The 10,967-nt window shown below is 47.1% G+C and overlaps 1 long non-coding RNA gene across 2 annotated transcripts in view; it reads left to right on the forward strand.

Moving 5' to 3' along the window:
* The window catches only part of LOC128338161 (uncharacterized), an 80,124-nt gene extending 71,987 nt beyond the window's left edge, over positions 1 to 8,137 (forward strand). For both annotated transcript variants that reach the window (XR_008312535.1, XR_008312534.1), the window contains exon 3: positions 7,257 to 8,137. This is a non-coding gene — a long non-coding RNA (uncharacterized LOC128338161). The remainder of the gene's footprint in view (positions 1 to 7,256) is intronic.
* Positions 8,138 to 10,967: the final 2,830 nt, after the last annotated feature.

Genomic DNA, 10,967 nt, shown 5'->3' on the forward strand with positions numbered 1-10,967 from the left:
GTGTTGTGTGAAAGAGGAATTTGTTGTTTGTCCTATTGCTGATATTTTCTCTCGCACTTTTCCCTCCAGTGATCCAAAGATCTAGCACTTCATAGGAGTGAGAAAATTCCTTCTCTCTCTCTCTCTCTCTCTCTCTCTCTCTCTCTCTCACATGCACACACAAACACACAGACAGCATTGACAAGGGCTTCATTACAGCAGTCACTACACATTAGATCATCTGCCAGTTTGTTTAACTCATGTCAATGTTAACTCATGTTAACTCATGCTGGTTCTTGAGGTTGCCTCTACCACATTTCAAGTGCAGCTGAGTGTTGTGGTGTGGCCAGTTGAAAATGAGGATGTTAGGGACAGGATGATAATGTAACATCCCATCCACCATCAAACCCTCCCCAAGTTCAGGATTTGCCTCTGCAGACAAGGGGATATTCAGGACGTAGGGATGGAGCACTTTGGTACAGGGAACATAGCTAGCTGGTGGACTCTTGTTCTCAGGCCTGCTCAACTTTGGACCCCCCCCCGCCAGCTGATTTTGGACCACAACTCCCATAATCCCCAGCCACAGTGGCCAATAGCCAGAGATTATAGGAGATGTAGGCCAACATCTGCAGGAGGGCCAAAGTTGAGCAGGCCTGCCTTAGAACAAGGTCCCAGTTCCTGTGACCTGTCCAAGGTCCTGAAAGCCATGCATCCTGGTTTGGCTTCTTGTTTGTGTCCTGCACTTAATTTCTTTTTTCTTCTATACTTTTAAAAAGTAGATGTGGTTTGTCATTGATTGACCAAAATCATTGCTGCAGATTACTCTTATGGGAGTAGGTGAAGGAATCAAATATATGCCATTGGGTTGTTTAATTAAGGTGCTTGCGAAAGGGAAGAGGAGGAACAGTTTGAAATCGGTAGGATTTCAATTTCAAACGTTCTCCATTGTACTGAAAAAAGCACAATACATAGTAAACTGGAATCATCATAAAGCTGAATCTGTGAAAGATCTTCCGTTTTTCTGGGGCATGGTGTGGTTTTGGAATTATTGATCCGATTGAGTGTTAAAAATCTGTTGAGGACAAGAACAGTTAAAATATGATCATTATTGTCAGCATTTCTGCTAAAACTGAAAAAACGAAACCAAACTTTACACTCAGTGAGGTGCTTCACATGACACGTGCAAAGCACACGGCACGTGACCGGGTTCTGTGAGGAGAGTGGGCTTAGCCCGTTCTTGCCTGCAGATGAGCAGCCGGCAGGTGGGGATAGGGGGCAGCTATGGGGATATGGGGCCACGTGGCCCCCAAAGAGACCCATGAGCCCGTGAGGCTGACTGCAGCCTCCCGGTCAGGGGTCTACCCGTGTGTCACAAGCAACAAAGAAAAGTTTGTTGATAAAGAATCCCTCAACGTTGGACCTGGAGTTGTGTTATACAGGAGATATCTCATCAGAGGAATCTATGTGGCAAACTAAAAATATGTTACCTAAGGATGTAAAATGTAATCCTTTTCTTCCCTCAGGGTTATGGTTCTGGGGCAGATGGAGGCACTTACTTCCTCATAGATAGTGAGATCATCCACACAAGTGCAAACTGTGTTCTACCCAGGTTTGGGAGCTGTGTGTGCTTACAATTTCTAGTTGTATAGAAGCAAGGTAATAGGAAAACCTGGGCGTCAGTGATTGTGTGGAAGCAAGGTAGGAGGGAAACCTGGGTAGCTTTTCCTCCAACCTTGCTTCCACACAATCACTCCTTCCCAGGTTCTCCTCTTACCTTGCTTCCACACAACCAGAAATTGAGAGCACAAACAGCTCCCAAACCCGGGTAGAATGCAGTTTTTGAAAAGTATCTCAGTAACTTCAGCCTAGTGATGGTCAGTTGCCTCAACAGCCAAACTTTGGTGCTGATATCATCCATTATCTTCTTGTTATCATCATGACCAAGACTTCTATGACCGATGCCTTATTTTACAAGTAAACCTGACTGACACCTGCACCTCATTGGTTTGCTGGCTGCATTCCAGATAACTCATCACCAAACAGCAGGGCTGGTGTGGATTGGAAGAGGGTAGAGGAGCTTCTGGGAGATGAGGGAAAGTGTCTGGGATGGCAACGAGAGTCAAAGGTCCTCGAATCTATAGCATCTGGGAGTTGCTGACTCTACACTTTCTCCCAGCCGTGTTAATATAATTGTCAGAACTGAATGGATACCTTGAAAATGTCAATCCTGCTACAAATCTCAGAGATGAGGCACACTGGAAGATGCCACATTTCCCATGGGATGTGTGTGATTGGCCAGTAAACAGTAGAGAAGAGAGCTGGCCTTGCGGTATCAAGCACGACTTGTTCCCTTAGCTAAGCAGGGTCCACCCTGGTTGCATATGAATGGGAGACTACGGGTTCGTTCACACAATTATTGTGAAGTGCCTCGAGGTGGTTTTCAGGGAGAGCGGGCTTAGCCTGCGGAGCCCTTGGCATCTGGACCGGATGCCCACACGACTACCAGCTACGTCACGCAGCCAGTGGGGGCTTCATGGCTCAGGGGCCATTTGGATGCCATACATTATGTCCCAGGATGAGCACGTGAGCAGGGTGAGCATGCGGGGCATTTTGGGGGGACCTCCGAGCCTGGGAGACTGCTTGTAGCCACCTGGTTAGGGGTCTACTCATGTGCTGCTGCATGCTGCCATGGCACATGAGCAGGAAAACAAGGTTAACAGAGTGCTCGCTCCGAGTAGTGGGCTAGGCTCCCTTAGCCCGCTTTCTGGTGGTCATCAGAATAGCTTCTATATGTGTGAACACTGTAAGAGCTTCCCCTTAGGGGACGGAGCCACTCTGGGGAGAGCATCTAGGTTCCCATTTCCCTCCCTGGCTTCTCCAAGATAGGGCTGAGAGAGATTCCTGCCTTGGAGAAGATGCTGCCAGTCTGTGTAGGCAATACTGAACTAGACGGACCAACGGTCTGACTCAGTATATGGCAGCTGCCTATGTAAGAGGAATTTGAACTGAGGAACCTCTTCTGAAGAGATTTCCTAAGGGAGGGGCTTTGGAATGGAGCCAGCCTTGCTTGGTCAAGCTCAGTTTTGTCTACACTGACTGGCAGCAGCTCTCTAAGGTTTTAGGCAGGAGTCTTTCCCAGCTCTCCCTGGAGATGCTGCCAGGGATTGACCTGGCACCTTTGGCATGCAAAGTAAATGCTGTACCTGCCCCTGTCCTCCTGCATATGAATTACGTGGAGCATTCTTTGAGCCGGCCGTACACGCTGAGACAAAAGCTTTATGGCAAGAGGATCGTCTGCATTAATTATGCCGTTTGGAGCGGCTGTTTTACTAAAGATCTCTTCCCCTTCCCTTGTTTTAATGTTGCTCTCTCAGCTCGGTGGGGAACAGCTTCATCTATCTTTAAAGAAGTCAAGCTCATTTCCTATATCTTAAAGCCCAGCATTTAAGCAGAGGAATGCAGATGGAGATTATATGGCAGGGACAATATGGGGTTTGGCTCTGAAATGAAATAAAAAAATCTCCCTTGAGGAAGCCTCTTTGCAGGCACTTTTTCTCATTCTGCCCCCAAGCATTAGGAGCTGATGGGAAAAACGCAGCTCCAAACCTTCACTCCAATTCAGTCTTCCTTCTCCCTCTGTAACTTCTATGCCAAAGAGATTGTTTCTCAAATACTCATTTTGTTCACCGGTCACGCTCACTGGCATGCTGACATAATGGAGGGAAGATAGCTGGCAATATCATAGAACATGAAGTGCCACAATAGAATGTCGGGTAAATTAGGTAATCCTTCATGGTATAGTGGTTAGAGTGTTGTATTAGGACCCATGAAAGTTGAGTTCAAATCCCCATTCAGACGTTGTTGTTGTTGTTGTTTTTCTATCCCGCTCTTCCTCCCAGGAGCCCAGAGCGGTGTACGATATATTTAAATTTCTCCTCACAACAACCCTGTGAAGTAGGTTAGGCTGAGAGAGAAGTGACTGGCCCAGAGTCACCCAGCAAGTCTCATGGCTGAATGGGGATTTGAACTCGGGTCTCCCCGGTCCTAGTGCAGCACTCTAACCACTACACCACGCTGACACTCTTCATGTCTCTTCATGGAGACATGAAACTCACTGGGAGGCTCTGTGTCAGAGGAAAGAAGAGGAGAGCTGGTCTTGTGGGAGCAGGCATGAATTGCCCCCTTTGCTAAGCAGGGTCAGCCCTGGTTTGCATTTAAATGGGAGACTACATGTGTGAGCGCTGTAAGATCTTCCCCTTAGAGGATGGGGCCACTCTGGGAAGAGCATCTGCCTGCTTGCATGCAGAAGGTTCCCAGTTCCCTCCCTGGCAGCATCTCCAAGAGAGGGCTGAGAGAGACTCCTGCCTGCAGCCTTGGAGAAGAAGCTGCTGCCAGTCAGTGTAGACAATACTGAGCTAGATGGACCAATGTTCTGACTCAGTATACGGCAGCTTCCTGTGTTCCTAAAACTACATCAGTCCCATCTCCTGGCCTGTGAGATGTCAGCGTGAGTTTTCCGCCCATCTTTGTTTCTCCAGTGCAGCTGACATCTCTCTATTAATGTTCCATTTATATTCCGGAGAACGAGGAGATTGTTGGCACCTTTCCTTGGGCTCCTTCACCCCAGTTTGATGGGAAGGGCGAGCTGGAAGCTGCCAGCAGGCTTTCTGTGACACAAGCCACTTTGAAAACTTCACCCTCCCACAGGTAGGGTCACTGAGGCATCTGTCTCCCGAGGAGTCGAAGAGCAAAGGTCTCTGCCCATAACAAGGAAGACACGTGTGTGCTTCATTCAGGGCTCAAAAGGTCAGAGCTGGGGGGGATTTCCTGTGTCTTTAGCAACCTGTCCTTGAAGTCTTAAAAGCGTCCCTTCCCACACCTGTTGCCTGAGCAGTTTAATCTCATTTCACTCAGGTGCCACTTGTGGGTTAAGATACAAAGTTCACAGCCTCCCACCGCATGGCCAGATCCGGATCCTCTGAGCCGAGAGAACATCTCTCACTGAGAGGGTTGCCACTTTGAGACTGGAGCTATCCCTGGAGATCCACCACCCTCCCAAGAACTTCTCATAATATCAAGCATTAGCATCTCTAGGGCGGCTTTCAGTAGTCACCGGGAGATTGACACCAATTCTTAGAGACAGTTTTGGAGGGTATTCATGGGAACCCAGGAAGCTGCCTCCTACGGAGTGTGACCCTTGGTCCATCTAGCTCAGTATTGTCTACACAGACTGGCAGCAGCGTCTCCAAAGTTACAGACAGGAGTCTCTCCCAGCCCTCTCTTGGAGGTGCTGCCGGGGAGGGAACTTGGAAACTTCAGCATGCAAGCAGGCAGGTCCTCTTCCCAGAGCGGCTCCATCCCCTAAGGAGAATATCCTCAAACCAGCACACACTTAGTCACTGGCCATCTGCCCCGGCAAATGACTCAAGTTAAAGCCAGGGCTTCGCAAACCTTGACTGGTGGGGCGCCAAAACCAAACTTCACCTAGGGCACCAAAGAGACTAGTCTCAAGCCACTTGGAGATTGATGCTGATTCCTGGATGATCGTACCTGGAGTGCTGGTCATCCTACTAATTGAAGCCCAGCATGGGGGCAAATTAAACAAACACCCCAGGTGTGAAAATCCCTGGGGCACTGGCTTCAGCTATTTCAGTGCCACACCACACATGTTATTATTTATTATTTATTGATGCTCTTCTCATGATCCGTGAGAAGAGCTTCTGTCGGGTCTGCGGGGAGAGCGGGCTTAGCCCACTCTCCCTGCAGACGATCGACGTGGAGCTCTGAGCGGCTGCATCGGCTGCCCACATGACTGCCAGCTCCATCATGGAGCTGGTGGGGGCTATGGGGGTCGGGAGCCATTTCTTATATATTTTTCTATGTAAACCGCTTTGCAAACTTTTTTTGAAAAGCAGTTTATATATATATGTGTGTGTGTGTGTGTGTGTGTGTACACATTTTTTCATACCACCCAAAACTTGCATCTCTGGGCTGTTTACAATTAAAACCATTTAAACATTAAAATCATGAACATTACAATCAGTTCAATCGAAGTACATTACAAAGTACATTACAATCAGTTACAATCAAAGTATCAAAACTATAATCCTAATTAAAAGATGTATATAATTAAAAGAGCCCCTGGTGGCGCAGAGGTAAAACTGCCGCCCTGTAACCAGAAGGTTACAAGTTCGATCCTGACCAGGGGCTCAAGGTTGACTCAGCCTTCCATCCTTCCGAGGTCGGTAAAATGAGTACCCAGAATGTTGGGGGCAATATGCTAAATCATTGTAAACCGCTTAGAGAGCTTCGGCTATAGAGCGGTATATAAATGTAAGTGCTATTGCTATTGCTATTGCTATTGCTATTGCTATATAGGCATTCCATGATTAGAACTCCTCACATGCCCCCCACCCCGAACTCTTAAAAAAAAGAAAAAAACAGTCATCCGGAGACAACCATCTCTGGCCAAGGTGCTGAATTCTAGTAGCAGTGAACTCCGGGGCTTAGCTGGGGGAAGGGGACCCCTTTTTGACTCTTGTCTTCTCCAGGGTAGCCTCTTGGAGTGCGGGAGATAATGAAGAAAATAGGTAGAGGTGGAGCTGGGGGGCCCTCAGTCGTTGGGGCCCCCAGGTTCTTTGAACCCACCTGCTCAATTATAGCTACCTCCCATTATATTATTGCAACAGGTGATCTCTGGCTCATTCCTCCCAATTTCCTCTTTAATCCCTTCCCTTTTAACATCTCCCTTTTTCTTTCACATGCTATAAATAGAGCGACATGGAGACGGTATAAGAGCGATGAGTGACCTCCAGTCTTAATCTGGACATAACATGGCTGCCTAGGCTAGCGGAAGTTTGGGAGGCCTGGCATTAGCATCCATGGAGTTTTTCACCCCCGGCTTTTAGCCCACATCTCCTCCGGAATGGAGGGGGTGCATCCACGGATCGGTCCAATTTACCCTGAAGTCCCTGCGATCTATCAGGGAGCATTTCACACACAACTTATGTTTTTCATTGCACGTTAGAGTGTAGTCTGGTTTATATCCAGGGTAAACAACAACAACAACACCCGTCGGCTTTTTGCATCGGTTTTTTTGCGGGGCAACTTTGAACTCTTAGTAAAGCCTCGTAGTAAACATGCAGTAAAGCCTGCTGTCTGGGAAAGCTCCATGACTAGAGTTCAGACTGCGAGACTGATTCAGCTTGAGGGGCTTGATGCCACTCGGCGTAAGGTGAGACCCCTTCTGACCTCATCAGGATTGTTTCTCCGTGCAGAGGTGATGGGGCCCGCTGTCGGGATTCTTGATGGACCGAGCATGAACGATCTGATGAATCGGAGGCTCGCACACTGCGACACGGAGTCCGACGCGGAGTCCTGCCTGCTTCTAAACCAGGATACTCGCGCCGCAGAATGCAGCTGATGATCTCTCCTAGACAGAAGGAGGTGAAAGTGCCTCGCTTGGATTTTGCTCTCTTCGCTCTTTGGGATTCTGCTTTGCCGTCTCCATACGACAGGCCCCTATTAAACTGCCCTTGTTGTTTGTCCCGTATGTGACTTGCTCACTTAAACAGCATTCTTCCTCAGCAAAGAGATGCTCCCTTCTGAAAGAAGCTTTCCCGCTCCACAAAGGTCTTTTTTTTTTTTTTTTTTAGTGAGAAAATCCTTCAGGGAAGCCATGGGGAGGGGTTTCCTTTTGTATACCCAGCGGTGCCAGACTCCCCTCCCATCAGGGGCATTGCAAGGTACTTAAAAGATCCAGGCCCTGGGTCCACAGATCCCCTTTTGAGAATTAAACTCAATCATATCCATCCAAAAATAATTAGGTTTTTTTTTAAAAAAAGTTCTCTAATATAATGCAGCTCCAATGCAGGTGGAAGCCACAGACAGCTAGGGGAGGCAAAAGCTCTCTTCCCATCATGCTCTGTGCAGGTGCCTCCACAAGAGATCATGCAAGAGAAAGACTGCTGATGAGATTAAGGGATCTGAGCAATTCATTGGAGGCCCATGCCACAATGACCAACCCTAATTACACCCCTGCTTCCTATTATTAATTTTAAAAAACCCAAACAATAAATAGTCACATTCTGCAACCAGCAAACTCTGAATCTGTGGTTTACACATATGATGCCAACTGAAGTTATTTTCATTTAATTGATGTGAATTGTAATTTTTTTTGGGGGGTGGCTAAATTTTTTGGGGTGGCCAATTTTGGGGGGGTGCCAGGGGTGGGGGGAGTTTTAGTCTCTGTTGCACAATTTCCTGACTATGGCTTTCCTGGCAGGGAGGAGAGTTGGTCTTGTGGTAGCGACCATGAATTGTCCCCTTTGTTAAGCAGGGTTTGCCCTGGTTTGCATTTGAATGGGAGACTCCATGTGCACGCTATTCCCCCTTAGGAGATGGGGCTGCTCTGGGAAGAGCAGCTGCCTGCTTCCCCGCAGAAGGTCCCAAGTTCCCTCCCTGGCATCATCTCCAAGATCGAGCTGAGATAGACTCCTGCCTGCAGCCTTGGAGAAGCTGCTGCCAGTCTGGGTAGACAATACTGAGTTAGATGGACCAATGGTTGGGCTCAGTATATGGCAGCTGCCTATGTTCCTATGTCTTCAGTAGTGATTGCACAACACAGGAAAAAATATTACCAGCTCAGGAAGAATGCACAGGCAGCATTTCAAGAGACTATAAAAGAAAAAGCATATAAAACTTTGGGAGTACTGAAAAACCATTTCTTTTTCATTACAACTCGAAAAAATCCTCAAGACAAGAAACAGTGGATATTTTGCAATCGCTTAGTAAGAAGCCTTTTTGAGATTTAGCAATATTCCTAGCTCTAGCCTAATTATAAATATATCGTATATAAAAATATTATATATATATGGAGAGAGAGAGAGGAACATAGGAAGCTGCCATATACTGAATCAGAGCATTGGTCTATCTAGCTCAGTATTGTCTTCACAGACTGGCAGAGGCTTCTCCAAGGTTGCAGGCAGGAACCTCTCTCGGCCCTATCTTGGAGATGCTGCCAGGGAGGAAACTTGGAATCTAGATGCTCTTCCCAGAGCGGCTCCATCCTCTGAGGGGAAGATCTTCCAGTGCTCACACTTCTAGTCTCCCTTTCGTATGCAACCAGGGCGGACCCTGCTTAGCTAAGGGGAGAAGTCATGTTTGCTACCACAAGACCTGCACTCTATATGATTTATGTATCATTTTATAATAAATTTATCACACACACACATATATATAAATATATGAATGACAGATAGAAAATATTTATAAATATATGAATGATAGATAGAATATATAAATATATGATAGAAGATATATAAATATATGAATGTCAGATAGATAGATAGATAGATAGATAGATAGGCAACCGTTTCCTTTTTGTGGGATGTATGATTTTAATACATCTGTAATTCTGAAAATAAAGTTTTGATGCTTTTTCGGTTGATGGGCCCTGCCTCGTCCTTTTCCTATCCATGTGCAATGATGGGATGAAAGATTTGTCCTCTTTTTCATGGCTTCTTATTCCTGCAAGTGCTGCTGAACACGGATTGGTGTTGCTCCCGTGAGCATATCCCGAGTGCAGCTTGTTTGCTGCACCCTGTCTTGAAATGAATCACGAGGAATTTGTGGCTTATTGATTGGCTGAAGTCCCAGGAGGGGGCGTGGCATCAAAACAGTTCTTCAGGCATTGGAAAGGCAGCCTCTCACTCAACCTGAGCATAGGGGCTGGCTGCATTTTTATACTGCCTTGCTGCTTTGACAAAGGCACCCAAAGTGGTTTACAATATTAAATAGAAATATGTAATAATATTTAATAGTAAATAGGGTAGAAATGTCTTGGCTCTTAGGAACACAGGAATCTGCCTTATACAGAGTCAGACCCTTGGTCCGGCTAGCTCAGTATTGTCTACCGTACTGAGCCAGCATAGCGTAGTGGTTAGAATGTTGGACTAGGACCGGGAAGACCTGGGTTCGAATCCCCATTCAACCATGAAACTCACTGGGTGACTCTGGGCCAGTCATGTCTCGCCCAGCCTAGCCTATCACACAGGGTTGTTGTGAGGATAAATACAACCATGTACACTGCTCTGAGCTCCTCGGAGGAAAAGTGGGATATAAATGTAATAATAATATTATTTATTATTTAGCGTTTATATCCCGCTTTTCCTCCGAGTTGCTCAGAGCAGTGTACATGGTTGTATTTATCCTAACAACAAAACTGGCGGTGGCTCTCCAAGTTTGCAGGCAGAAATCTCTGCCCGCCCTACCGGGAGATGCTGCCGGGGAATGAATCTGGGACCTTCTGCATCCAAAGCAGATGCTCTTCCACTAAGGCCCCCATCTCCAAAGGGGAAGATCTTATAGTGCTCTGATATGTAGTCTCCCATCCAAATTCAAGCCAAGGCAGACCCTGCTTAGCAAAGGGGACAATTCATGCTCCCCACCACACATCCAGCTCTCCTCCCTATGTGTGTCTTCCTTGACAGCTCTTGTCAAGATTGGTCAGTGATAGAGTTCTTTATGCTGACTTCCTCCCAGTTCATTAGGTTCCCTTCCCAGGCAGAACAGTGGGTACAGTCTGGCGACAAGGGTTAAATAATTAATTGGTGAGCACTTCAAGGAGCATGCTTAGCATAACGAGGAGCCATCAGTCAGTTTCTAGGAGCTTTGTGGCTCAGGAAGTTCTAGCTGCTGAGCACAAATTGCCCCCTTTGCTAAGCAGGGTATGCCCTGGTTTGCATTTGGATGGGTGACTACATGTGAGCATTGTCAGCTGTAAGACAGTTGGAGATGGGGCCATAGCTCAGTGGAAGAGCATCTGCTTGCATGCCGAAAAGTTCCAGGTTCACTCCCTGACAGGTAGAACTCGGAGATGGGGGCGTGTATGCAACCAGCTGGCCTGGTTCGGTTCAAGTCCAAACCAGATCCAGACTTGACTGGGAGAGTTTGGTCCAGCAGCCCCACAAACTCCCCCCCCCATTCAG

The sequence above is a fragment of the Hemicordylus capensis genome, chromosome 15 (genome assembly GCF_027244095.1).
Source record: "Hemicordylus capensis ecotype Gifberg chromosome 15, rHemCap1.1.pri, whole genome shotgun sequence".
NCBI classification, from domain to species: domain Eukaryota; kingdom Metazoa; phylum Chordata; class Lepidosauria; order Squamata; family Cordylidae; genus Hemicordylus; species Hemicordylus capensis.